General features: G+C 43.7%; 1 protein-coding gene across 1 annotated transcript in view; it reads left to right on the top strand.

Moving 5' to 3' along the window:
- The window catches only part of EPHA6 (EPH receptor A6), a 1,179,434-nt gene that overhangs the window by 74,618 nt on the left and 1,077,864 nt on the right, over positions 1–26,952 (top strand). The window lies entirely within an intron of this gene.

Genomic DNA, 26,952 nt, shown 5'->3' with positions numbered 1-26,952 from the left:
GCTGTCAAGATTAGGTCAGGAGAGCCAACGGCCAGTCCGAGCATTGTGTTGCAATCCTTGTCCAAGTTATACTGACTCTTCTCTTATAAGTATATAACAGTTGACACTATTTTTGTGGTTGTGTAAAGTGTAATTTCCTAATTAGACATAAGCAAACACTTTGGTCTGCGCCTCATTAATAGAAGTCTATGGGCACTGAATACATGAAGTCTGAACATACAGTATGCAAGAACATAGCCAAATCCATTTAGAAGAGTTTGTTGTCAGAGGGATAATATAACATTCTCGGACCACAATGCAAAATGTGTAAAAGGGCACTCACTAGTTATGAAGCAGAAGAGCTTTAGAGCCACTTAGGGACCGGGTGCTATTACTACCTCTGGACCTTCCAACCTGTTTCCATTCTTTGCAGGTTATGAAGTGATGAAGGATTCAGTGACTGATCTGAGTTATCATGCATGTACAGAATTTTAGAGACAGACTAAGCAGCTGCTGTAGTGCCCTGAAAGGGAGCTGGTCCGACCAACTTTGCCGCTTTTTGGCGTAAACTTGTGAATTGACTCCCCAATCCAGAGGTATTGTTAGACCAAATCCTCACCTTCTTGGTTGCTAAGTGTATGTAGTGGCAAACTGTTAAAATCTGGTGTTACAATGGCCGTCCATTTTGCGCTTTGCTTTGAGGTCCTCCCGCTTCAGTACATGCCAAATTTATCTCACTTCTCCAGGAACTGCTTGCTTATTGAAAAGACGGCTTTATTATTTAACTGTTATTGCTTGATACATGAAGTGTGATTATAATGTTTATTTATATGTTGCACTGTATAAGGCCGGGATCAGATGAGCGCATGAAAAATCATCCAATTGTCATGTAGAAAACTCAGATAATTTTCATCCGTATTGTCGGCGATGTGACATCTGTGTGTCTGTATTTTTTGTCTGTGTGATGTCTGCGTGTCATCTGTATTTATGCGTCAAAAGCTTAAAATGTACATGATCAAATCCAGTTTCCTATGTTACTGGCAATGTATCCATAAAAATTAGATGCAATATGAATGATCCGTATGGGATCCAAATATTTTTCTAATAGACTTGAATAAGTGAGCCTCAACACAACTACAGATAGTGCATGCTCATATTTTCTTTACGTGGACACGCGATTTGTGTGAAAAGACAGTCACCTGAACATCCATAATGAAATACTTTGGTCAGTGTTCTGTCTGATTTTTACACACAGAACAAGTCTGTATAATATATTTGTCTGAATAAACCCTTATTGTGATGCTGTGTTATATACTGATTGTGCACTTTGTGGTTCTCGGTGTTGGGAATGTAGGACTTTAGTGCTTGGAGCCCCACAATACCATGTAATAGTGATCAGCAGTGAAAATTACTGGTTTCTCATCTGTCAACTAACAAAAAGAGATGCCAATGTTTGGGTGAGACCGGGAAAGAGTTATACGTTAACTTGGAAAGGGCATTGGTCAATGGACATAGCTAATAAGACAACCTGAGACTAGCTGATCAATCAAACATTAGTTTGGTGCCAATAGGCATAGTGCTGTCAAAAAGATAGATGCATAAAAATTGCTGGGTCTGAGCGTTTTCGTTTATGAAATGTCTACGATGTGGAGGCCAAAGCGGATTGTTAATCTGAGACGTAATGGAGGGTTGGAGACCAGAGAGGCTTGTTAACCTAGGGAGCAAAACTGGGTTGGAGGTCAAAGCGGCTAGTTCCCTCCAAGAGTGGAGCAGTGGACTTAATGTTGGATTAGGTGACAAATGGCTTATGGAGACACTGAACAGTGGATTACTGGGTGTGTTCTTAGGAGACCCATTGGTGGAAAGTGTGGAATATATTGCTGAGTAAGGCCAGGAAACATAATTGGAAGGAGATGGAGAACTTTCGACCACCATCCCACGTCTTAACAGATTTACATAACATCACGGCTTTGATGACCAAATTGAAATTCTGCCTAGTCATGTGCTAAAATAAATTGGTAAAATTTATTCAAATTAATTCACATTATTTTATGTGAACTTATGTTGTTGGATTATACTTTTTTCATTGGAATTGTGCAGTTATTACCTTCATTTGTACAATTCTTTTTATAGCGATTTAACTTTTTACTGTGGATGTTAGTTCCTTTTTTATTTTAATCAGAAAATGCGTGTTGTAACCAATGCAGAAAAATAACAGTTTAACTGTAATAAAAGTTATGAATTGAACTACACTACTTAAGAGCACAGTGAAAAAAATCAAAGAAGCAAATTACAGACATTACTAGAACTGCAAGTCTATGGTTTCCTTAGTCAATTTCGACTTTGCTTTCTTAACAGAGAAATTGATGGAAAATATATTTTAAGCTTCTCTGACAATTTGACTCCTCAGCCATGTGATGTAATCAATGTTCCTCCATAATGATTTGTGGATCTCTTCTAAGTATGATGACAGCACTTATCTGCAATATTTCTTCATTGTATTGCATATGTGTTGGTAATGATAAGCGCCTGGAAAAGAAGGAGGTGTGAGAAAAATGTTTCAGCTTTTTTTTTATTTTGATAAATGTCTGTTGTGAATTCTGTTTTTATATAGGTGTATATGAGTAATTAACCTTACTATTCATCTAAAAAGAAGAATGGTGTAGAAAAAACACAATAGAAATATATGGTACAAAATTTTATTGAAAATAATAAGAAATAATTAAAAAATGACAAAAACAGTCAGCCACTGATTGGCATCAACAAAACAGCCAAGGTAAAGTATGGGAAATAATAAATATACATCCTGGTTGTTACAAGGTAATCTAATCAAAGAGGCCATAATCAATAATAAATAATAAATGTGTAATGAAAAATAGAGAGTGACGCTGCAATGATCAAAAAATAAGTTCAAGAATGCGATAAAACATATAAAGTAATTCACTCAATAAATAAGCTAAAAAAGTAGTCAGGAATATATAAATAGCAAAAATAATGTTTACCAGAGTACAGATTGTGATGCCAATGTCCCCTTTGCGCGTTTTGGCGCCAAAGCCTTCTTCCGGGGGAGTGGCTACATATATTACCCAGCATCCATAAATATCGCTAAGTGACCAATAGTCTTGAGCATTTCATTAGTGTGTTAGAATTAGAGATGAACCGCCAGTGTTAATTGGCGCATGTGATCACTCATATCCGCTCATCATATCGCATCATCATGGAGACAAAGTGATCACATGACCCGGAGCCACTCCTGCAGTCATATGAAAGGAGCGGCAATCCAGGCCATCACAGCGTCTCCATAGCAGCAGACGCTGCCAAGGATAGGAGAGAGAGGAGGGTAAGCATCCCCGGGTTTAGACAGCAGAAAACAGGAAAATCATTTTTCCTACTAATTATAACTTCACTGGTGGTGTGAAGTGGAGTATTTATTACTAATTTTAATGCACTAGGGTAGAATAAGGAGGTAAATCATCTATTGATGGTGTTTTTCTGCAGTGTATTATACATGCACAGCTCTACTACATAGACACACACAGCTCTGCTACATGCACATATAGGCACACACAGCTCTGCTACATGCACATATAGACACACAGCTCTGCTACATGCACACTACATGCACATATACGCACACACAGCTCTGCTACATATACATTTACACACACACACTATACATTACCATATGATCACATGACCTGGAAGGTCTTTGAGTTAATCGAGTGGGAGGTCCTTCAGCTGCTAAGTTCGTGCAGCTTCCATTCAGGTTCCGGTAGCTTCCTATCATGTTCTGCACCAATCACATAGATCAGTGTCAAGCAGAAGGAGAGATAGCAGTTCTCTCTGTTATGGGGAAGAACGCTGTGTCAGCATCCTTCTCCATCACAGGAAGCTACTTCCGGACTATAAAATGTGCAACTGTTTTTATCTTTAAAAATTGCATCTTATACTGTAGTTCGACAAATATGGTATATGTCATTCACATATATCTCCAATTCCAATTTAATACACTGCAGGCTAAAAAAATAAAAATAAAATGAAAATTTTGTGAAATCACCATACAAGTGGTAAAACTATTGCCATATAAACATATAATGAGTCTTATTAAGCACAACAATATTGAATACTCACAAACACTACTTAATCAAGAAAATTACAGGCAACTAGGCTCATACAAAGAAAAGTTTCTCACCAAGATCTCTCCCCGTGCTATTTTGTAAAACATAGACTATCATGATAGGCAATTGACCTTATGTTTCTTCCTCCAGGGTTTGATGATTTTCATTATTAGAACATCTATTTTGCATTCCACAGTAAACCATACTAAACCTTTGTTCTCACATTATAAAATGATCAAGTAAGCACAGAACAAGACGTCCTAAAAAGTTTTTAATAAATGACCATTAAAACTCTTATTTGAGCTCATCCTGAGCTGTTACTTGACTTGGGTGGGGGGATATTAATTTTATAGTTTCATAGTTTTTAAGGTTGAAATTAGACCATAAGTCCATCGAGTTCAACCTATTGTCTATCAACTTGTAATCCCCAGGAGGCAGATGCTAATTGTCCCACATTAGGGGAAAAATATGGCAATCAGACCAATTCCCTGGGTCAACGTTCCATCAAAGACGTTAGTACATATAACCCGTAATATTATTTTTCATGAAAGGCAATAAGGCCCTACTTGTTTAGTGAATCCACCATGGCAACATCATGTGGTTGAGAGTTCCATAATCTCACTGCTCTTAAGGTACTGTCACACTTAGCGATGTACCAGCGATCCCGACCAGCGATATGACGCGGTCAGGATAGCTGGTACATCGCTAAGTGGTCGCTAGTGAGCTGCCACATAGGCAGATCTCACTAGCGACATCGCTGGGGACGGGGGTCGCTACTTACCTGTCACACCAGGCGATTCTGCGTCCTCCCGCCCGGCTCCACGCGTCGCTCGTCCTCACAGCAGGAAGCGCCGCAGGAAGCTGACGACGAGAAACAGTCCTGAACGTTCTCGCGCGATCAGCAATAACCAGCGGGGGAGCCGGTCATAGGTAAGTATCAGACACAGCGATATCGCTAGCAATATCGCTATAACGTCACTAGTTATAGCGATATTGCTAGCGATATCTCTTAGTGTGACATGCCCTTTAGAGCAAACAATCTGCACCTGTGATTATGATTAAACTTTCCTTCCTCTGATATACAGGTTGCTCTCTTGTCAGATGATTAGAAAAATGTCTGTACTGTCCCTTCTTATATTTGTGTTATGATTGAGTCACCGTAGGAGGCAAAAACAGAAATGCTAGCTAAGTCCAGAAAACCAGAGAAGTTGGCAGCTATCGGATTGCAGACCCCTGAACCTATCAACACAACTAGCAGTAGCCGTGGGGGGTTCCCTACGATGCCCTAGACCCCTCGATCACAGCCGGAGAATTAAATAGGCCTAAAGAAAGAAAGGGGAAATCTAAACTGCCCCAGAGCAGACCCCAAAGCAATAGCAGCCCCCAACATATAATGACGGTGAAGCAAGATGAAAATACTAACACAGACAGAAAGATAGACTGAGCAAAGACGGGGCCCAAGCTAACTAGATAGAAAAGGACAGGAAGGCTGCTGTCTGCAATCCGTGAAAAACCCTATGAAAATAAGAGCCAACAGACTGACAGTGAAAAAGGCCCTGAAGACGCTAGGCTTCAAAAAAGCTATGTCAGTACTCAGGAATATTCTGAAGACAGAGCTACAGGCAAAAGGAGATTCAGCTCACCCCAGCAGGGAATGGCAGAATACAGAAAAGCAAGGAAAACAAAAAACAAAACAAAAATGCTAACAGGCAAAACAGAAAACTTAGCTTTAGGGAAGCAGGAATCAGACTGGTGTCCTAGAAGTCCACAGAGAAATCACCCGCAGGGCAGAAGGGCGTCGGCAGCCTTATATCCAGTCCGTGACTCCACTCAGCCAGTCATCCTCATTAGGCTCAGGTGCCTGATAATCAGGCTCATTACCTTCCTTTACCAGAATAGGGAGTTCACCAGACCTCAGTGACGAAGGGGAAAATGAACTCACAACAGTACCTCCCCCTTGAGGAGGGGTCACCGAACCCTCAACCACGCCACCAGGGCGATCAGGGTGAGCCCGATGAAATGCACGCACCAATCTTTTGGCATGAATATCAGAGGCAGAGACCCAGGAATTATCCTCCTGACCATAACCCTTCCACTTAACCAAATACTGGAGTCTCCGTCTAGCCAGACGGGAATCCAGTATTTTCTCTACCTCATATTCCATGTTACCTTCAACCAATACAGGGTCTGGAGGTGCCACCCCAGGAACAACTGGTTCAACAAACCTCTTCAACAAGGACTTATGGAACACATTATGGATTTTAAATGTGACAGGAAGAGCCAAACGAAAAGAGACCAGATTAATAATCTCCAAAATCTTGTAAGGTCCAATAAATCTAGGCTTAAACTTAGGAGAAGCCACCTTCATAGCAATATTTTTTGATGATAACCACACCATATCACCAATCTTAAACTGGGGACCAATGGTCCTATGTCGATTGGAAAACCGCTGGGCCTTTTCCTGGGAGAGAGATAACTTATCCACCACTTGGTCCCAGATCTGGTGCATTCTCTCCACCACAGTGTCAACACCTGGGCAGGCAGAAGGCTCCACCTGCCCTGAAGAAAATCAAGGATGAAACCCAAAGTTACAAAAAAAAGGTGACATCAAAGTGGCAGAACTAGCTCCATTATTTAAAGCAAATTCGGCCAAGGGCAAAAATGAAACCCAATCATCCTGATCAGCGGAAATAAAACATCTCAAATACGACTCCAAGGTCTGGTTTGTTCTCTCTGCCCATTGGTCTGAGAGTGAAAAGCAGAGGAGATGGACAACTGAATTCCCAGCTTGGAACAGAAAGTCCTCCAAAATCTAGACACAAACTGAACTCCTCTGTCAGATACAATGTTCTCAGGAATCCCGTGTAAGCGAACCACCTGTTGCAAAAACAGGGGCACCAACTCGGAGGAAGATGGCAACTTAGGGAGTGGTACAAGATGAACCATCTTAGAGAACCTATCACAAATCACCCAAATAACAGTCATTCTTTGAGAGACCGGCATATCAGAGATGAAATCCATTGAAATATGGGTCCATGGCCTCCTGGGGACCGGCAAAGGCATCAACAACCCACTAGAGCGAGAACAAGATTTAGACCGGGAGCAAGTCCCACAGGACTGCACAAAATTCCTGACATCATGAGACAAGGTGGGCCACCAAAAAGAGCGACTCACCAGATCTCTAGTACCAAAAATACCTGGATGACCAGCCAATGCAGAGCAATGAACTTCAGACATCACTCTCTTCTTCCACTGGTCAGGAACATACAACTTTCCACTGGGACAACGCTCAGGTTTGTCCTCCTGGAACTCTTGCAGAGCAAGTCTCAAATCGGGCGAGATGGCAGAAAGAACTACCCCTTCGCCTAAGATGGTAGCAGGCTTGGTCACCACAGGAGAATCAGCAAAGAAACTCCTAGAGAGGGCGTCTGCCTTGACATTCTTAGTTCCAGGAAGAAAAGAGACCACAAAATCAAAACGTGTAAAAAACAAGGCCCACCTAGCCTGTCTAGGGTTCAAGCGTTTAGCCGGCTCTAGGTAAATCAAATTCTTGTGGTCAGTGAGGACCACAACTTGATGTTTAACTCCCTCCAACCAATGTCTCCACTCCTTAAATGCCCATTTCATGGCCAACAGTTCCGGATTCCCCACATCATAGTTACGTTCAGATGGAGAGAACTTTCGGGAAAAGAAAGCACAGGGATTCATTTTAGATGTTACAGGATCCTTTTGGGACAAAACAGCTCCTGCACCAATCTCAGAAGCATCCACCTCTACCTGGAACGGGAGTGAGACATCAAGTTGCCGCAAAACCGGGGCGGAGGTAAATCTTTGCTTCAGCTCCTGAAAGGAAGCAACAGCCTCAGGAGACCAATTCAACACATCAGCACCCTTCTTAGTCAGGTCAGTCAATGGCTTGGCAATACTAGAAAATTTTGCTATAAATTTCCGATAAAAATTAGCAAAACCCCAAAACTTCTGGAGGGCCTTCAAGGAAGTGGGCTGAACGCAATCATAAATGGCCTGTACCTTGGCCGGGTCCATTTCAATAGTTGACGGAGACAAAATAAATCCCAAAAATGAAATCCTCTGTACTCCAAAAAGGCATTTCGATCCTTTGACATACAGGGAATTCTCCCTCAAGATCCGGAACACAGTCCGAATATGTTCCACATGAGAATCCCAATCCTTGGAGAAGATCAAAATATCATCCAGATAGATAATCAAAAATTTATCGACAAAGTCTCGGAAAATATCGTTCATGAAGCACTGGAAGACAGAAGGGGCATTAGTGAGCCCAAAAGGCATCACCAGGTACTCAAAATGTCCCTCCGGAGTATTAAACGCCGTCTTCCATTCATCCCCCTGCTTAATGCGGATAAGATTATACGCCCCCTGAGGTCAAGCTTGGTAAACCAGCAAGCACCTCTAGCTCTAGAGAATAGATCCGAAATCAGGGGTAACGGATACTGATATTTAATAGTAATTTTATTGAGGGCACGATAATCAATACAAAGCCTTAAAGAACCATCCTTTTTGGCCACAAAAAAAAACCGGCACCTAAGGGTGAAGAGGATGGTCTAATATGACCCTTCTCAAATGCATCCTTAATATAGGACCACATAGCCTCATGCTTGGGTACAGATAAATTGAAGAGCCGACCCTTGGGAAATTTACACCTCGGGCTTAGTTCAATTGCACAGTCATAACTCCTATGAGGAGGCAAGGACGCAGACTCATTCTCACTAAATACATCAAAAAAGTCCGCCAAATAGTCAGGAACATCATGCGACTGAGGAGAGGTGGAAAAAACCGGAGCCTCACTAAAGGCACACCGACAACCCCAACTCACCACAGACACAGATTTCCAATCCAAAACTGGATTATGAATTTGCAACTAGGGAAACCCCAGAACAACGGCATCATGCAGACCATGCAATACCAAAAATCTGCAATTTTCTTGATGGTCTGGGGCGACCCGCATGACCACCTGGGTCCAAAACTGAGGTTTATTTTTAGCCAAAGGAGTAGCATCAATCCCCCTCAAAGGGATAGGCATCTGCAGAGGTGTCATCGGAAATCCACAACGTTTAGCAAAATCCAAGTCCATTAGGTTTAGCGCTGCTCCCGAATCCGCAAAAGCCTTGGCGGAAAATGTGGACAGGGAGAAGATCAGAGTAATTACCAGAAGAAACTTAGGTTGAACACCACCAACAGAAAACGTGTGTGCAAAGCGTTTCTCTCGTTTAGGACAAACAGAAATAATATGCGAGGCATCTCCACAGAAAAAAACACAACTTATTACGCCTTCTGAACTCCTGACGTTGCGCCTTAGACAAAACTCTATCACATTGCATAGGTTCAGACGTCTGTTCAAATGGTGGCAACACCTCTCGTGCAATCCTGCGTTCACGTAAACGCCGATCAACCTGAATGGCTAATGACATAGAATCGTCCAGACCAGAGGGAACAGAAAATCCCACCATAGTATCTTTTACGGCTTCTGACAAACCCTTCCGAAAGAGAGCAGCCAAGGCATTATCATTCCAGGTAGTAAGGACCGCCCACTTTCGAAACTTTTGACAGTACAACTCTGCAGAATCTCGACCCTGGTTCAGTGCCAACAGGGTCTTTTCAGCCTGATCAATAGCATTAGGTTCATCATACAACCCCAAAGCTTGAAAGAATGCGTTCACATTAGTCAGAATAGGATCATCTGGTTTCAAAGAAAACGCCCAATCCTGGGGATCGCCACGCAGCAAAGAGATGACAATTTTAACCTGCTGCGCGGAGCTCCCTGACGAGTTAGGCTTCAAGGCAAAAAATAATTTACAATTATTTTTGAAACTCAAAAATTTAGATCGATCCCCAAAAAATACATCAGGTGTAGGGATCTTTGGTTCAACAGCATGCGAGCGAGCAAGGTAGGCGGAAATTCCCCACACTTCCGCAGCGAGCTGCTCCACACGATCAGACAATTGCTTTATCTCCATTGAGAGAGAAAAAAAAATTCCCCCTACGGCCTCAGAGATATAGAGGAAAGAATATACACACACCTTTTTTTTTTTTTTTAAACACAATTCTTTCCTGCTATTGAGTACCCTAGGATCTGCGGTGTGGCGGGTGATTCTGTTATGATTGAGTCACCGTAGGAGGCAAAAACAGAAATGCTAGCTAAGTCCAGAAAACCAGAGAAGTTGGCAGCTATCGGATTGCAGACCCCTGAACCTATCAACACAACTAGCAGTAGCCGTGGGGGGTTCCTATGATGCCCTAGACCCCTCGATCACAGCCGGAGAATTAAATAGGCCTAAAGAAAGAAAGGGGAAATCTAAACTGCCCCAGAGCAGACCCCAAAGCAATAGGCAGCCCCCAACATATAATGACGGTGAAGCAAGATGAAAATACTAACACAGACAGAAAGATAGACTGAGCAAAGACGGGGCCCAAGCTAACTAGATAGAAAAGGACAGGAAGGCTGCTGTCTGCAATCTGTGAAAAACCCTATGAAAATAAGAGCCAACAGACTGACAGTGAAAAAGGCCCTGAAGACGCTAGGCTTCAAAAAGCTATGTCAGTACTCAGGAATATTCTGAAGACAGAGCTACAGGCAAAAGGAGATTCAGCTCACCCCAGCAGGGAATGGCAGAATACAGAAAAGCAAGGAAAACAAAAAACAAAACAAAAATGCTAACAGGCAAAACAGAAAACTTAGCTTTAGAGGAGCAGGAATTAGACTGGTGTCCTAGAAGTCCACAGAGAAATCACCCGCAGGGCAGAAGGGCGTCGGCAGCCTTATATCCAGTCCGTGACTCCACTCAGCCAGTCATCCTCATTAGGCTCAGTTGCCTGATAATCAGGCTCATTACCTTCCTTTACCAGAATAGGAAGTTCACCAGACCTCAGTGACGACGGGGAAAATGAACTCACAACATATTTGTACATTTTAATAGGATTGCCCCTAAGCCTTTGTTTTTCAAAATTAAATAATCACAGTATTGATAATCTGTCTTGGTATTGCAGTTTTCTCATTTCCTTAATAACCTTGGTAACTCTTATGTGCTTTTTTTCTAATTCAACCATGTCCCTTGTATGGCTGAAACCTCCAGCTTGCATAAATTCACTTGTAATATTAATGTGACACTAGTCACTAGTCACTAATCACAGACAAGCTGTGAGGCAGGGTAGTCAAGAGGTCCGGGGTCAGATACCAAGAGAGCTCATAGTAAACTAAGGAGAAAGACAGGGGCATAGTCAGATCATAGTCCAAGGTCAGAATTCCAGGAAGGTAGTGGATCAAGACAAAGGGGCTAGGCAAACAGATGGCTACAGACAAATCCAAGTTTGGGCAAGAAAGATCAGAATATAAGAACTTAGAGCACAGAGCAAATAGCCAGATAATCACTCCCAACAATAGACACATTGCGAAAACCCCACATGCCCTGGCTCTGAATGAGCGAATGGACTGTTACTCACAACACTGAAAGCTTAGCTCGCCCCAGCCTCCGATTGGATGGCAGAGCTGTCCATCACCATACTGACATATCAGCATGTTCCAGATTGAATGGCTGAGCTGTCACTCACTGTGTCCAGACATGTCTTTAGGGGGAATCATGACAATTAAATTATTCTACTTTGCGTTGATTCACTTGAAGAGTTTAGTTTCATCTGAAAATATTGAGACGCTACTTTGTATGCTCTCTAGAAGATCATTAATAAATCTTTAAAAAAGACGGCCCAATACTGACCTCTGTGATACCCTGGGGTGGATTAAGGGTAGCCAGGGCCCCAGGCTGTTCAGACTCTGTGGGCCCCCCGGTCATGTGACGGGGTCGGGAAGACACTAGTTTTCAAGACGCATATGGTGCGTCAAGGGGCGGGAAGGGGTTAAATACTGAGGTAAAAAAAAACCTGCAAATACGCAATGTGTGCACGAGGCCTCACAAATACTGAGGTAAAAAGCACCAAATGCTTAGTGTGTCCATGAGGCCTTACAAATACTGAGTGAAAAACTCACCAAATACTCAGTGTGTGCACGAGGCCTTATAAATACTGAGGTAAAAACTCACCAAATACTCAGCGTGTGCACGAGGCCTTATAAATAATGAAGTAAAAGCTCACCAAATACTCAGCGTGTGCACAAGGCCTTACAAATACTGGAAGGTTTCCATCTAACATCTAGTCCTGACTCACCTGTACCTAACATCGAAACCAGCTAATAGTCTGCAATCACCTGCTAACCTGGACCCATGACCTGTCAGACAAGTTACTTCACATGAGTCACACAGAGGCTTCTGCTTCATGAACTTCCCAAGATAGAAGAAGCAGCCTACAATGTGCAGCCTGTGGCCAGATACACAGGAAGAGACGCTCCTCGTCACAGGCTGTGCCCAACATGTCAGCAGAGGGGTTAACGCCAGAGACAAGTCGCCGTCTCCTCACACACTGGACACAACGCTGCATCTGGCGACGAACAAGCGCACCTTGCGCAATGTTAGTCATGTCCCAGATGTTCAGCATGTGGAGGACCAAGGGGGGACCAAAAAAGACCCCAGGATTGGAACAGGAGCATGGGAAAGTGGACGGCGGTCGGAGGGGCAGGGTTTATATAGGGGTCGGAGTAAGTAAATATATATATATATATATATATATATATATGCGGGCAGCACACACATGCACAATCCTCAGGTTGTTTAACTTTTTCAACTGGTCAAAACATTTCTCTCAGTAAGCTAAGAAAGAAATGTGGCAGCAATAAAGTACACCTCATAGTAACTTATGTGTGAGGCAGAGGTGACAAGACCCGCCATCTCGTGCCCACCTTACTAGAGGAGCCCACTGCCCACATATAACAAAGTTGATGGAAACAGATGACTTCCACTATGATGATTGGTTACCGGCCACCCGACCACACCCATTTCACAACTAGTCACACCCATGTCCACGCCCCAACCACACCCATTTAGCACTGTTGATCACACTGACTGGTACTGAGGGCACAGTGGCTGGCATTGTGGGCACAGTGGCTGGTACTGTGGGCACACTGACTGGTACTGAGGAAAAGAAAGAAAGAACAGAGAGAGAAAGGAAGGAGAGAGAAAGAACAGAGAGAAAGAAAGAAAGAAGAAAGAAAGAGAAACAGAGAGAAAGGATGAAAGAACAGAGAGAAAGAAAGAGGGGACAGAAAAAGGAACAGAGAGAGAAAAAAGAAAGAGGGGAAAGAAAGAAAGAAAGAATAGAGAGGGAGAGAGAAAGAACAGAGAGAAAGAAAGAGGGGAAAGAAAGAACAGAGAGAGAAAAAAGAAAGAAAGGGGAAAGAAAGAACAGAGAGGGAGAGAGAAAGAAAGAGGGGAAAGAAGGAACAAAGAGAGAAAGAAAGAAAGAGTTGAAGAAAGAACAAAGAGAGAAAAAAAGGGGAAATAAAGAACAGAGAGAAAGAAAGAGGGGATAGAAAGAACAGAAAGTGAAAGAAAGAAAGAAAGAACAGAGAGAAAGAAAGACAAGGAAAGAGGGGAAAGAAAGATTCTATAAAGATACTATACCAGCCCGGCTCACATTGTAGTGCCCACCTGAGCCTCCTGGTGCAGGACATATCATGATCCACTCACATGGCCGACATCCCCGAGTCCAAGGCGATCCCGCTGTCCGTGCTGTTGGAAGAGGACATAGGACATGTTGATGATCTAAAGCATTCCATGAAGTGCCTCCATGGTTCCGTTACAATCTCCTCCGGTCAGCTTCCAGCACGTCACTTCCGATGGAATGTCACGTGCAAGTTTTCAAGTGCTCCTCGGGGCTCCGCCATATACTCCTGTGTCCGCGGGAAAAGTAAGCTCCCGGTCGGGGCAGTGGGGCAGACTCTCAAAATCTGGGACGGTTGGGAGGTATGAATGCTCCACATCATACACCTTGTACACTCATGGCTCCGCACACCTCATACACACACGGTTCCGCTTTGCATGCCTCGTACACACGGCTCCACTCAGTACACACATGGCTCCACTCCGTAAACCTCGTACACAAGCGGCTCTGCTCCATACACCTTATACACACGCGGTCACGCTCTGTACACCTTGTACACCCATGATTCTGCTCCGTAAACCTTGTCCACATGCGGCTTTGCTCCATACACCACGTACACGCACGCGGCTTCACTCCGTACACCTCGTACACACATGTGGCTTCGCTCCGTACACCTCGTACACACACGTGGCTCTGCTCCGTACACCTCGCACACATGCGGCTCTGCTCCATACACCTCGCACACACACGGCTCTGCTCTATACACCTCGCGCACACACACGGCTCCACTCCGTACACCTTGCACGTGCACAGCTCTGCTCTGTACACCTCATACACACACGCAGCTTTGCTCCGTACACCTCGTACACACACGCAGCTTTGCTCCGTACACCTCGTACACACACTCGGCTCTGCTCCATACACCTCGTACACACACGGCTCCGCTCCATACACCTCGCACGCGCGCAGCTCTGCTCCATACACCTCGCACACATGCGGCTCTGCTCCATACACCTCGCACACACACGGCTCTGCTCTATACACCTCGCACACACACGGCTCCGCTCCATACACCTCGCACACGCGCAGCTTCGCTCTGTACACCTAGTACACACACGCAGCTTTGCTCCGTACACCTCGTACACACACGCGGCTCCGCTCCGTACATCTCGTACACACACGGCTCCGCTCCATACACCTCGCATGTGCGCAGCTCTGCTCCATACACCTCGCACATTCGCGGCTCTGCTCCGCACACGTCGCACATGCTCAGCTCCGCTCCGTACACCTTGCACATTCGCGGCTCTGCTCTGTACACCTCGCACATGTGCAGCTCCGCTCCGTACACCTCGCACATTCGCGGCTCTGCTCCATACACCTTGCACACATGCGGCTCTGCTCTGTACACCTCGCACACACACAGCTACATTCACCCTGTAAACCCCTCCTGACCCCACACATAATTTCCTCATCCAGCACCATGACAACCAGCACAGCAGAGCAGTCCCACATACAATACATTGAGGGCTGCGTGCACAGGACCTGTGATGAGGTCACAGGAGGGGAGGAGTCAGGTGTCACATGATCAGGGGCTTCCACTGAAAGGTCCCTGATCATGTAACCCCTGACTCCTCCCCTCCTGTGACCTCATCACAGGTTCTGTGCACACAGAGAAGGGATTTATTAGTGAAGGGCTGGCACTGCAGTGGCCGGTGGGTCTGGGAGAGGGAGGAAGGGGTCAGTACATGGGGGGGTGTGGCGCTATGATGGTGGATTATAATGGGGCAATTTTCCTTGGGCTGTTGGGCCCCACCACACCACTGGGCCCTGGGCTACCACCCAGAATGACTTCATTATAATCCGCCACTGGTGATACCCCATTGTTTACTGTGACCCAATATGAGTGTATTGCATTAAACACCTGTTTACCATCTCTCAGCCAGTTGTTAACTCAACTGCACATATCCTGTATTTCCCTAGTCAAATTTTAGATTCCATACTCATACTGATCAGATTAGATTGACAGGAAAGATCCATCATAAATGCATGTTGATACTGGGTCATAAGTAGTGATGAGCGAATTTCTTTGGAAAATGATCACCAAACATAAATTTGGCACGAATATGGCACATTTGGATTCATGATCAGAAACGAGCAAAATTTTATAAAATCTTAAAAAATCGTTAGAATTCGTAAAAAGTGCAGGAAAATATTTGCGTTGCCACAAAAGTATTTTCAGCACTTTAGCAACAATGATGGTGGTGTATCAAGAGCGTTTGGCATGTGTTTGATGAAGGGATGGGGATTTCAGAGCTCAGAGGTGCAGCGTTCCTGTAAACAGTGTAAACAGTCATTTTTTTCCTAACTTTATGTGTGCACATTGCGGCTATCCAGTCAGGGAGCAGGAAACACCCACAATGTCCTCACACAACGGCTTGTGTCATTGGCTGCTGAAATCTCATGTCCCTCCATATAAATAGCGGACATCTTGTTTTAGCACCATTTTGACAATGCAGCGCAGAGAGGATGCTCCTGATGCTGGCACTGTTAGCAGCAAGATTTTAGCTAGTTAGCTGGGCGATTGTCAGTCAGATAGTGTAGCTAGCTAGTGTCCAGTGTGGTTGTAAAATATACCTTCCAGCACTTTTTTGCCATTGCTGAGGTCCACAAACCAAGCCAGCAGGGCACATGTCCTACTGTTGTGCACTGCTTCTATTGTGATCCATGCACGAGTATAGCATTTAAAATAATATTTTTTCACTAGCTAAATGTGAAACAGCCTGGTGTATCCCACCTTATGATTTAGTGCTGTGGTGATATGAAACTGTCTGCAGACCTAAGGCACATTAAAAATTAATTATATTTTTTTCTGTTGCTAAATGTGAAATAGCCTGCTGTATTCCACGTTGTCATTTTGTAGCAGTGACATGAACCTGTCTGCAAACTTAACACGCATTAAAAAAAAGATTCTGTTGTTGAATGATATACAATGTTATATATATAGTCAATGTTATACAGGCCTCATCGACAGGCCTCCCAAAAATTCTTCTGTTACTAGTGTCATACAATAGGGGACATGTCACTTTGAAATGGATTGTAGCATGTAGTCAATGTTATACAGGCCTCATTGACAGGCTCAAAAAAATTATTCTGTTACTAATGTCATACAGTAGGGGGTCATGTCACTTTAAAATTGTTTGGAGCATCTAATCTATGTTATACAGGCCTCATCAACAGGCCCCAAAAATTCTTCTGTTTCTAACGTAGTACAGTAGGGGACATCTCAGGTACAAATTATTTGGAACATGTAGTCAATGTTATACAGGCCTCATCCGCACCAAAAAGCCTAAAAAAATCTGTTACTAATGTCATACAGTAGGGGACATTTCACTTTGAAATTTTTTTGAGCAGTTCTTCTTTGTCATACAGGCCTCATCTACACCTAAACAATTCTTTCTGCTGTAAGTAACGTGATTCATTACACCATATTTCACTTTTTAATTTTGTGCCGCTGAAATTCAGCTGTGTGCAGAGGTTGTGCAGACTAAAAAAATTAAATTTTTAGTTGCTAATAGTGTGCTCCAAGTCTACTATCTGAGCAACATGATTAAAAAAAGCAAGGTCGTGGAGGAAGGGGGATTAGGCATGATGTTCAAGGTGTATTTGGGCTAGGTGTTAATGTTTCTGAAAGCACAATTGAACCACTAAAGTAATGTCCTATTCAAAGACAACTGACAACTTCTGTTACTGTTGTAGTTTTTAGTGTGCTGCATTGTTCTCGTGTAACTGCAGTCTCTGATATCTTTGGTTTGGCTTATGTGCCTGCTGTGGTAAAATAGATGCCACTTTGTTGGTGTCTGACACAAATTTTTGGAAATGTGAACACTCTTGGTTGGATGTCCATCTGCTGGGTTGGGTGTAGTGAAAGACCTGTAGGTCACTATTAGACTATTTCTACTGTGGTGAAATTGATGTCACTTTGTTGGTGTGTGCAAATAAATTTTTGTAAATGTGTAAATTCCGAGTTGGATCTCTTTCATGTGTGTTTCCTATAGCAGTAGGCCTCCGATACGGCAGTCTTCCAGTGTCTTTGAGTCAACTACCTGTGTTACTATCCTTACATTTTTCTGACAATAGTAATCTACAAAACTGATATGTGTGCCACCTGAGTGTGGCTGAGCATCACTTTCAATTTTTTGGGGGTTGTATCACTTATATAGTGCCAATAAATCAAGATTCGCTTTACAGACATTTACAGACATTACTGGCACAAATTTACTATCTGTATGTCTTTGTAGTGTGGGTAGAAAAATAATTACTGGGAGAAAACCCTCTCAAACACGGGTAAACCATACAAACTCTTTGCAGATGCCGTCCTTGGTGGGGTTGTAACACAGGACTACAGCGCTGCAAGACTGCTAATGTATTTGCATTGACAACTGAATGTTTCTGTGGTTGGAAGGCTATCACTGCCATGCAAACTGTGTGCCTCACTGCTGTGTTGGGGAAAACCACTGTCAAAATTGCCTTCCAGCATGTTTTGATACTGGAGCATGGGATTGTCCCTTTCCAGGGGGGAAAGCAACTGACAAAATTTACTTTTGTATTGTGGATAGAACACACTGGCAACCCAGTAGTTACCACTATTTGGATTAATAATTATATGGGTAATAATCATGTTGCAGAGAGTGCTGCATGAAGGTGCTCATGGGTCGGTCTCTTTCATGAGGTCCAACTTCACAGTGTGTTGGTGGTGGTATAACACTCAAGTTTTCTTCCTCCATCCCCCTCCTGACAACCACAGAAACATAGAGGGAATCATTATCGTCTTCATCTCCTAACTGTTGCGCTTCCATCACTTCTTCTTTCTCGTCCTTTTAATGATCCTTCTCCATTTGTTTCTCCCATGACAAACATCTGTGAGATGGCAGACCTGAACTTATAGATACTGTTAACCATAAAGGTATCCTCCTCTGTTTCCTCCTCTTACCCCAGGACCACCACCACCACCTGCTCACCCACACTATTTAAAGTGTGCTCCAGCATGTTGATAAACTGTAATAGGAATGCTGATGATGGCATCATCACAGCTAACCATCTTAGTAGCCATTAAGACATTAAGAAAACATACAGAAGGATGCAGAGGTCCTTCATCTGTATCTAGTACACAAGTGTGAATTGCACCACGTCCATACTGTGTTGAACCAGGCTAAGAAAAATGTCATCTTGCACCAGGTATCAGCGCTGCTGCCAGAGTCACTGCAACATGTGCACAGTTTAATTCCACGGTGTGGTCATATCGCATATCAACCGCTTAACTGGTAGTTCAAAAGATCTCTATACCAACTGAAGTGGAGTGGTGGAAGTTAGCATGACAGTGATTTCTGCAGCAGTGCTTCCAGGCTGGGACAGTGATGGAGGAATTGCTGCACCATGAGGTTGAGGATGCGAGCAATGCAAGGCACATGTGTAAGGTTGGCCTGGCTTAAGGCCGCCACCAGCTTTGCACAGGTATCGCACACGGCCTTCCCTGGCTCCAGGTTGAGTGTAGACAACCATTGCTCAAACTCGACATGGATAGCTGTCCACAACTCTTGATCTGTATGACTGCGATCTCCCAGGAATATTAATGTAAACTGGCTGCGCAGTACGAGGTGGGGGAGGGGTTCTCTCTGCAGTGTTGGAACATGTGTTTAGTTAAGGCAGAGGTTGAGGGCGCAGGTGGAGGTCATAGAGGAGCTTGAGGAGGCAGAAGCACTGCGGGAACTGTTACATACAGAGGTTTGTTCCACAAGCCCTGGGGATTCCAAGATTTGATGTCTAGTGACACCTTGTTGTCTACTGCTTTAGTTTTCCATCCCCTGGTGTGTACTAGTTTAGTTCTCCAACCCAAGTTGTTTAGTAGTTTAGTTCTCCAATCCCCGTTGTCTATTAGTTTAGTTCTCCACGTTCTGGTGTTAGTTTGTTTAGCTCTGGAATCATAGCTGTTTAGTAATTTAGTTCTCCAACCCCTGTTGTCTCAGTTTTGTTATCCTTCGTATGGTGTGTAGTGGTTTACTTCTACAACCCTAGCTGTTTAGTAGTTTAGTTCTCCAAACTCTGTTGTCTAGTAGTTTAGTTAGCCATCTTATGGTGTGTAGTGGTTTATTTCTCCATCCCCAAGTGCCCTGCAAGCCTTGGGGAATGCAACACTTGTGGAGCAGCCCCTTCCCCGACTGCCCCTACAGCCACCAGAGTCATCCATTCCCCAGTCATCTCGATGTAACTCCCATGTCCATGCTTGCTCGTCCAGGTGTCATTGTTGAAATGCACCCTGGCAAACATAGAATTTGTCATGGATTGGGTGATGTCTGTGACTTGTTGCTGTAGTGTGGGCATATCTTTCTTAGAGAATGGTGACTGGGAAACTGGTACTGAGGGGACTGTGACGTCCATCAGCTTTCGGAAACCATCTGTATCCATAAGGCTGAAAGGCTGCATTTCTGTGACCAACAGATTGGCGTGGCCATGCAATAATCACAGAGATCACAGGCCATGAGTCATACAGAAACAAGTGCTGTGATCTTTGTAGCAAATACTACTCAGCTGGCCCCTATCATCCAGACAATGACATTGGGTGACGAATCATCCGAGGAGGCCGCAGGCTGTTTACAATAATTAGTTCTCAGAAAAGTAATAGTGAGCGTACAGTTTATCCACGTCCAGATTACAACACATGGAATATGTGTGTATTCAGTCGTACGATCACTGCTAACTCCACGATAACCCTACACTCCTTGCTGCCAACAACAATCCTGTTTTGCAGGTGCACACTCCCTCCATCTTAAAGGGACCGCCCGCATCAACCTAAGGTATTCCTAGCCTATAGCTGGGCGACACCTATTTAAGGCTTCTCCTCCAATATGGATGTGCCTGAGCTGCGTTGTTAGTTTGACTTGCATGCTTGCTAGTTGCCAGGTTCCCCAGGTCCGCCTGTCTGCTTGTCTACCTTGTAACCATCTGCTCTTACCTGTCTGTGCCCATCTGCTAGTACCTGTCTGTGCGCTTCTGTCCATCAACCATTCCAGATCGCACCTGCCATTGCCCATCTGTCTAACACCTGGTCCAGCCCACACCTGCCAGTGCTTTTCTGTTCCTCAGCTGGTCCCATTTGCACCCGTGGTTCCAGAGTCCCTACAGTGCCTGCCTGCATTTTTCATCCTTCCTTCGGGCCGTAACAGCTTACCCATTGTAGGGGGTCAGCTGCCACCTTCTGTAGATCAGCCATGAAGTAACACCTGGTGCCACTTCTTTGTTCCTCCTTGGGTCGCAGTTTTTGCCTGCTGTCACTTGTCTGAGTAGGAATTTGGTAGTCCACTTAGTTTCGCCCTTGCAGTCTTTCAGAGGGATATGGAACATTGATTTCACCACCTTGCCCATTACAGTCTCCATGTGCTGGGCTAGCTGTAGTATAAGAGGTGTTGGTCCCTGCTATACTAGTTCTATTCTGTTGCAATTGATGCCACTTTGTTGGTGTCTGCCACTAATTTTTGTAAATGTGTAGACTCCTGGTGGGGTCTCCTTCATGCTTGTTGCTTGTAGCAGTAGGCCTCCAAGACCGTTAACTACCTGTGTTGCTATTCTTTGATTTTTCTGACAATAGTAGTCTACGAAATGTATATATTTCTGCCACCTGAGTGTGGCTGAGTATGAAAGCAGGTTGAGCTGTTGTATGTGGTATTAGGGCTGCCAGCACAGGAGGCCTACACTTATCCCTCACCCACCTCATCTTACTGTATTGTTAAATTGAAAGCTGTAAATGCTGTCCCCGACCCCAATACCTCATTCCTGACTGATTGCTGCAGTGCCAGCTAAAATTTGTACTGCGGGTGAATTGAGGCCACTTTCCTGGAGTCTGTCCCTCATTTGATGTGTTATGATCATATCATCTGTCGTGGAATTTTCTGGAGTATATATTTTAGAGAACAAGGTGTCTAGTAGATTGGCCTTTCGCTCATCATCCTCCAATATTTCACCCAGATTATTTTTTATGTGCTCAATGCTATCGCGCCGACTCTCCCATACATAGGAAAGTTCGCTTTACTGAGTGCTCCTGTGTTATCTATAAGAAAGCTGTTGCCAGACATCTCTGACGGCGGCTTATCTCTTAAAGAACAAAAGGATTGGCAGTCCAAAATCAAAGTTGTTGCATCCTTTCTTCCCCCAACAATCATCTCTTGGGTGCCCTTGTACACATTGTACTGCATTCCCCTATGCCTTATCTAGTATTTTTGGTGCGTACAGAGGTTTCTGAACATATACAGTGAGATTGCAGGCAAGAAAAATCGACTGTAGGCGGTTTGAGCTAAGAAAGATACCGCTTTTTTTGTTTTAGATATATGGATAAATAGTGAAGAACTAATTAATGCAAATACAATTATAACAATACGTATTTTATAGTGAAATGCAGATAACCCGTTTTGGTTTGTATGCACATTGTAGTGTAGATACATTTACATCAAAATGTAATGCTTTATATTGTGTAAAATATGTTCTACACGTATATTAATTAAACCACTTGCTTTTGTAATGTAGTGTAAAAGATTGCTTACCTGCTTTGTGTAAAATCTCAAGATATTAAAAGAACCTCTCTCAAGTAGCCAAAGGTAACCTTAGGGTTTCCAATCAGATCCCTGCATGAAGCAGTGAGCCTCCTGGGTACCTTTTTATATAAAAGAGAAGGAAAACAATCATTGGTATAGTTAAAAATTGCAATTAGCAGAGCTGCGAATATAATGATATAATAGAAATTTAAGCAGTTTATTGTATTTAATTATTGCACTGATACAGGACAACTAAATTATAGTACTCTACCTATTACTGTGATATGTTCTACTAGTCATAATGTGTCACAAATGATGACTAGAAAATTACATTTGCCAGTGAGAATAGAAAAACCTGGAGGAACTGAATTTCTGAAAATACTTTTATTTTCTTACTGTTCCCATTCAAAATGTCAAAGCTAATTAAAGGAGTTTTCCAGTCTCAAAGATTGTATCATCATAAATCAGTTTGCACCTTCTAAAAACTTTTATAGTCATGGCTGGATGTGACTGTCTTGCCTAGTGGAACGGCTTTCCCAAAGAGGAAACAATTCTCTATCAGTCAATGTGGTATATAAAGTGGAAAAATTACTGGTGTCAAATATGGAAATACTGAATTTAATAGAACTCTAAAAAAATGTGTCAAAGCATACTGGTGCTTATTATAAGTCTGATATTTAAACTATTATTAAAATATATTTACAAAAAATGCTTTCAGTGTTATTTCCACAATGTCATTATTATTCACAAGGAACAGTAAATTCATACTTATTGTTAATATACAGACCAAGTGTAAGCAAAATTTTCTTTCTTATACCTTTGAGTTTTTTTTTTTCATATCCATGTGTCCCTCTCTGCATCCGGCTTTCAGTTGTGGCGGTGCGGGCAGTGCGGCTGTCACGAATCAAAAAGGGATTTGTGGCAGCTCTGGGTCTGCTGGAATTTAAATGCAGTTTTTTTTTCCTTTGGTCCAGCAAGAGTTAATGTCAGTCTTTTGCTAGCAGCTTCTTTTAGGCTGGTCAGCTGATGTTGGTTGGTAACCACTCCCACCTCACTTTAAATAATCACATGACCCATCAGCTGATTGTCTGTTATAATCACTTCTATGCAGACCAGCTATGTGTGTGAAGTTGTCCTTTGACTGTGGTACTGCCACTGTTGGAGTCTTGTTTACCTGGTGCCATTTGCTTTGCTGCTGTGGAGCTTAGCAGCAGAAACTAATCTAAGGTGCATTATTTCTGTCAGTCCTTTGTCTCTTTCCCTGTGTAATCTTAACTGCAGTGGCAAGGCTAGCGTCCTTACCGGACAGTGCACTAGCCAGGGTTAGTAGAGGTTACAGCCAGGGACTAGGCACATGATGGCGGTGGGGGGGAAAGACACATAGGGCGTTTGGGGAGCTTAGGGACAGGCACAGGCTGGTGTCAGGAGGTGTACCATCCCACTCTCCCTACCGTTAGGGCCTTCCTCCCCTTCATCATCCTGTTGTACCTATATGGTGTGCAGTCTGCCGGACATGCCCGTGTCCGGTTTGACATTATAACCAATCCAGCACCGTTTTCCTGAGTCCCTATGGCTTTTGGATGCCTGATTCAGACCCTCATGGACTAGGTTGCTGAGTTGAGGTCACAGGTGGTGTAGCATCTTCAGCTTATGTCTAAGTTCTGTGTCTCGGCTCATGCCCAGGCTCAACCGGAACCAAAAATATCTCTGCCTGACAGGTTCTCTGGAGGGAGAAATAAATTTATGGTTTTCAGGGAAATCTTTAAATTATATTTCAGGCTCCACCCTCGTTAATCAGGCAGTAAGGAATAACGTGTGGTGATTGTGGTTTACTTTCCTGTGGGTGATTCTCAATCCTGGGTCTTCTCCTTGTCGACAGACTCTCCATCTTTGTGGTCTGTGTATGAGTTTTTTGCACCTTTGGAGTATGGTGATCCTGATGGTGTAGCCCAGGCTGCCTGGCTGAGTCTAAACTCTGTAAGATCAAGCGGGGGGCCCCAGCCGGCTGAGGAGTACTGCTCAGAGTTCCGGAGATGGGCCACTGATGCTTATTGGAATGACACTGGCATTAGGGGTTATTTTTTGTCTGGGTCTGTCAGCTAGGCTTCATGATTCTCTGTTTAAGTCTGCTACTCCAAGGTTTTTGGATGTTGCCATGGCCATTGCTATCAGGGTGGATAGATGCCTGAGGGAAAGACCAACACCGACTCTACCCCCTGTTTATCTTCCTAAGGAGTAGTTCACATAGGTGCTGTATGATGAACCCATGCAGTTGAGGGCTGCCTGTGGTTCACCGTGGGGTGGAGGCATGTTTTTACTATGGTCTTACGGATCATTACATTAAGGTCTGTACATCTCGTGCCAAACATGTTACTCCATCTCATAAGCCACGTTCCTCTGGTCGTGTGGAGTAAGATGACAAGGGTGTGTACATTTCCCCCATTTTTATGTCTCTATTCACAATTTCTGATGAAATAGTGGTTGGTGGGAAAACTGAGACTATTCCGGTTCTTATAGTTAGTGTAGCTGGCGTCTGTTTGGTGAATTCTCACTTTGCTCACATCCATGGTCTAAATGGTAGGGCGCTTGTAAGATCCATTCATATTCTTGCTATTGATACTTTCAGCCATAAGAGTTTGACCCAAGTCGTACATAATGTGAACTTGCGCATAGTGACTCTACATAAAGAGTTCCTGTTGTGCTACCTCTTGGAATGTCTGCCTACTTCAATTATCTTAGGCCTTCCCTGGCTGAAGAAACACAATCCTGTTATTGATTGGCGGTCCAGAGAAATAGTCAGTTGGGCAATTTTTGTAAAAACAGTTGCCTGGGTCCTACAATTTGTCCCGTCTTTGTTAAATCTACCCCTTCTTCTCTGGTGGAGGTAGCTAAGGTGCTACAGGAGTATAGTGGCAAGACTCTACCCACACCTCAGATTAACTCTAGACCTTCGTGTCCTCCCAGGAAGATTGGTCAGGGGAGGGTGGTGGCTCCCACTGAGTATCCTGAGATAAAGAGTTTTGTGACACGGTGGAACGCCTCCATTGACTGTTCCTCCAGGAGATTAACATCTTATTCCAACAACACATGTGGTAATAAACATTCAGGTCTGGATGTGTGTGTGTGTGAATGAGTGTGTGTGAGTGTCCACTAAAAACATCATGTGGAAGTACGCATCTTGGACTCTGAGTTCTAGAGTGATCGGTCCTAATAGGGTGGCAAATGTTGTCAGCCCTATGACCTTCCAATTGGAGTTACCCCTAGTGATGCATATCCAAAACGTGTTTCACAGGTCGTTGCTCAGGAGATTTGTCTCACATCCGGAGCCTATGTTATTGCCATCACTGTCAGTCTGCATTTGCTATGACCTTGAAGACTAGGTGAATACACAGGTGAATGCTAGTGTTTTGATGTGTCCCTGCTGTACATCATTTCTGGAATAATTTGATCTTAAGGGTTCTGAGGACCCTCATAGAAAAGGGGGTACTGTCATGAATCATTAAGGGATTCATGGCAGCTCTGAGTCTGCTGTAATTTAAATGTAGTTTTTTTCTTTTGGTCCAGCAAGAGTTAATGTCAATCTCTTGCTGACAGCTTCTTTTAGACTGGTCAGCTGATGTTGCTTGATAACCACTCCCACCTGCCTTTAAATAGTCATATGACCCATCAACTGATTGTTAGTTATAGAGAAACTTCTATGCAGACCAACTAGGTGTGTGGAGTGCTTCTTTGGCTGTGGTATTGCCGCTGTTGCAGTCCTGTTTACCTTGTGCCATTTAGTTTGTTACTGTGGAGCTTAACAGCAGATTGTGAGCTAAGTTGCATTCTTTTTTTTCAGTCCCTTGTTTGTCTCTTTCCCTGTGTAATATTACCTGCAGTGGCAAGGCAAGCATCCTTACCGGTCAGTGCATTAGCCAGGGTTAATGGAGGTGACAGCCAGGGATAAGGCTCATTACAGTATGGACCCGTATAGGCATTAGAGGAGGTTAAGGAGAATCACAGGTTGGTGTCAAGAGATGTCCCATCCCCCCTCTTCCTACCATTAGGGTCTTCCTCTCCTTTATCATCCCGTTGTACATATATGTTCCGCCTGATAAACCTGTGTCCCTTTGTGACAGCGGCTTCAGTCAACGTTCAGTACTCAGTACTGAGTACTGAGCAGCAGCTAAAGCTGTAAGCATGCCCTGGTACTGACAGCTGACTCAGCATTGATGCACTCTATAGCCGGTTGTCAATGAGTGCTGAAGCATGGTTACAGCCTCCACTTACTATTTACCGATCAATGACTAAAAGCTGAAAGTTACCGGGAGAATTGTAGTTCATTTCCTTCCAGTAGCCAGACTTACCGTGCAGGCACCGGGGTAGCTTCAGAATGCTATTAACCTGCAGTTGGTAGGTAAATTATTGCCTGGTTTTGAGCTACGACCATAATCATTCTGTTTTTCTGTACAATGTATGGTTTTAAAACTATTCTTCCTGAATGATTTCACCCACTTCCATCTACCTCAACATAGCTACCAGTGAATTTCCATATAATTGATCTATTAGCTGATTTCCAGCAAAAACCAACAGTCCTGCACTTCACTCTGCTCCTTAATAACTGGGCATAGTAGGGCTGAGTTGTTTTCTCATGCTTCTATTGACAGATCAATGGAGAAAAACTGCTAATTCTAATTTGTTGATGCGTATGGCAGAGGATTATTTTCTGCAATATGTACTACCAAAATTTCATTTACAGTTTCATGCCACTG

The sequence above is a fragment of the Dendrobates tinctorius genome, unplaced genomic scaffold, assembly GCF_039654945.1.
Source record: "Dendrobates tinctorius isolate UK_male_01 unplaced genomic scaffold, ASM3965494v1 ptg000084l, whole genome shotgun sequence".
NCBI classification, from domain to species: Eukaryota; Metazoa; Chordata; class Amphibia; order Anura; family Dendrobatidae; genus Dendrobates; species Dendrobates tinctorius.
The sequence above is the reverse complement of the archived record's forward strand: the minus strand, read 5'-3'. Positions and strand labels throughout refer to the sequence as shown.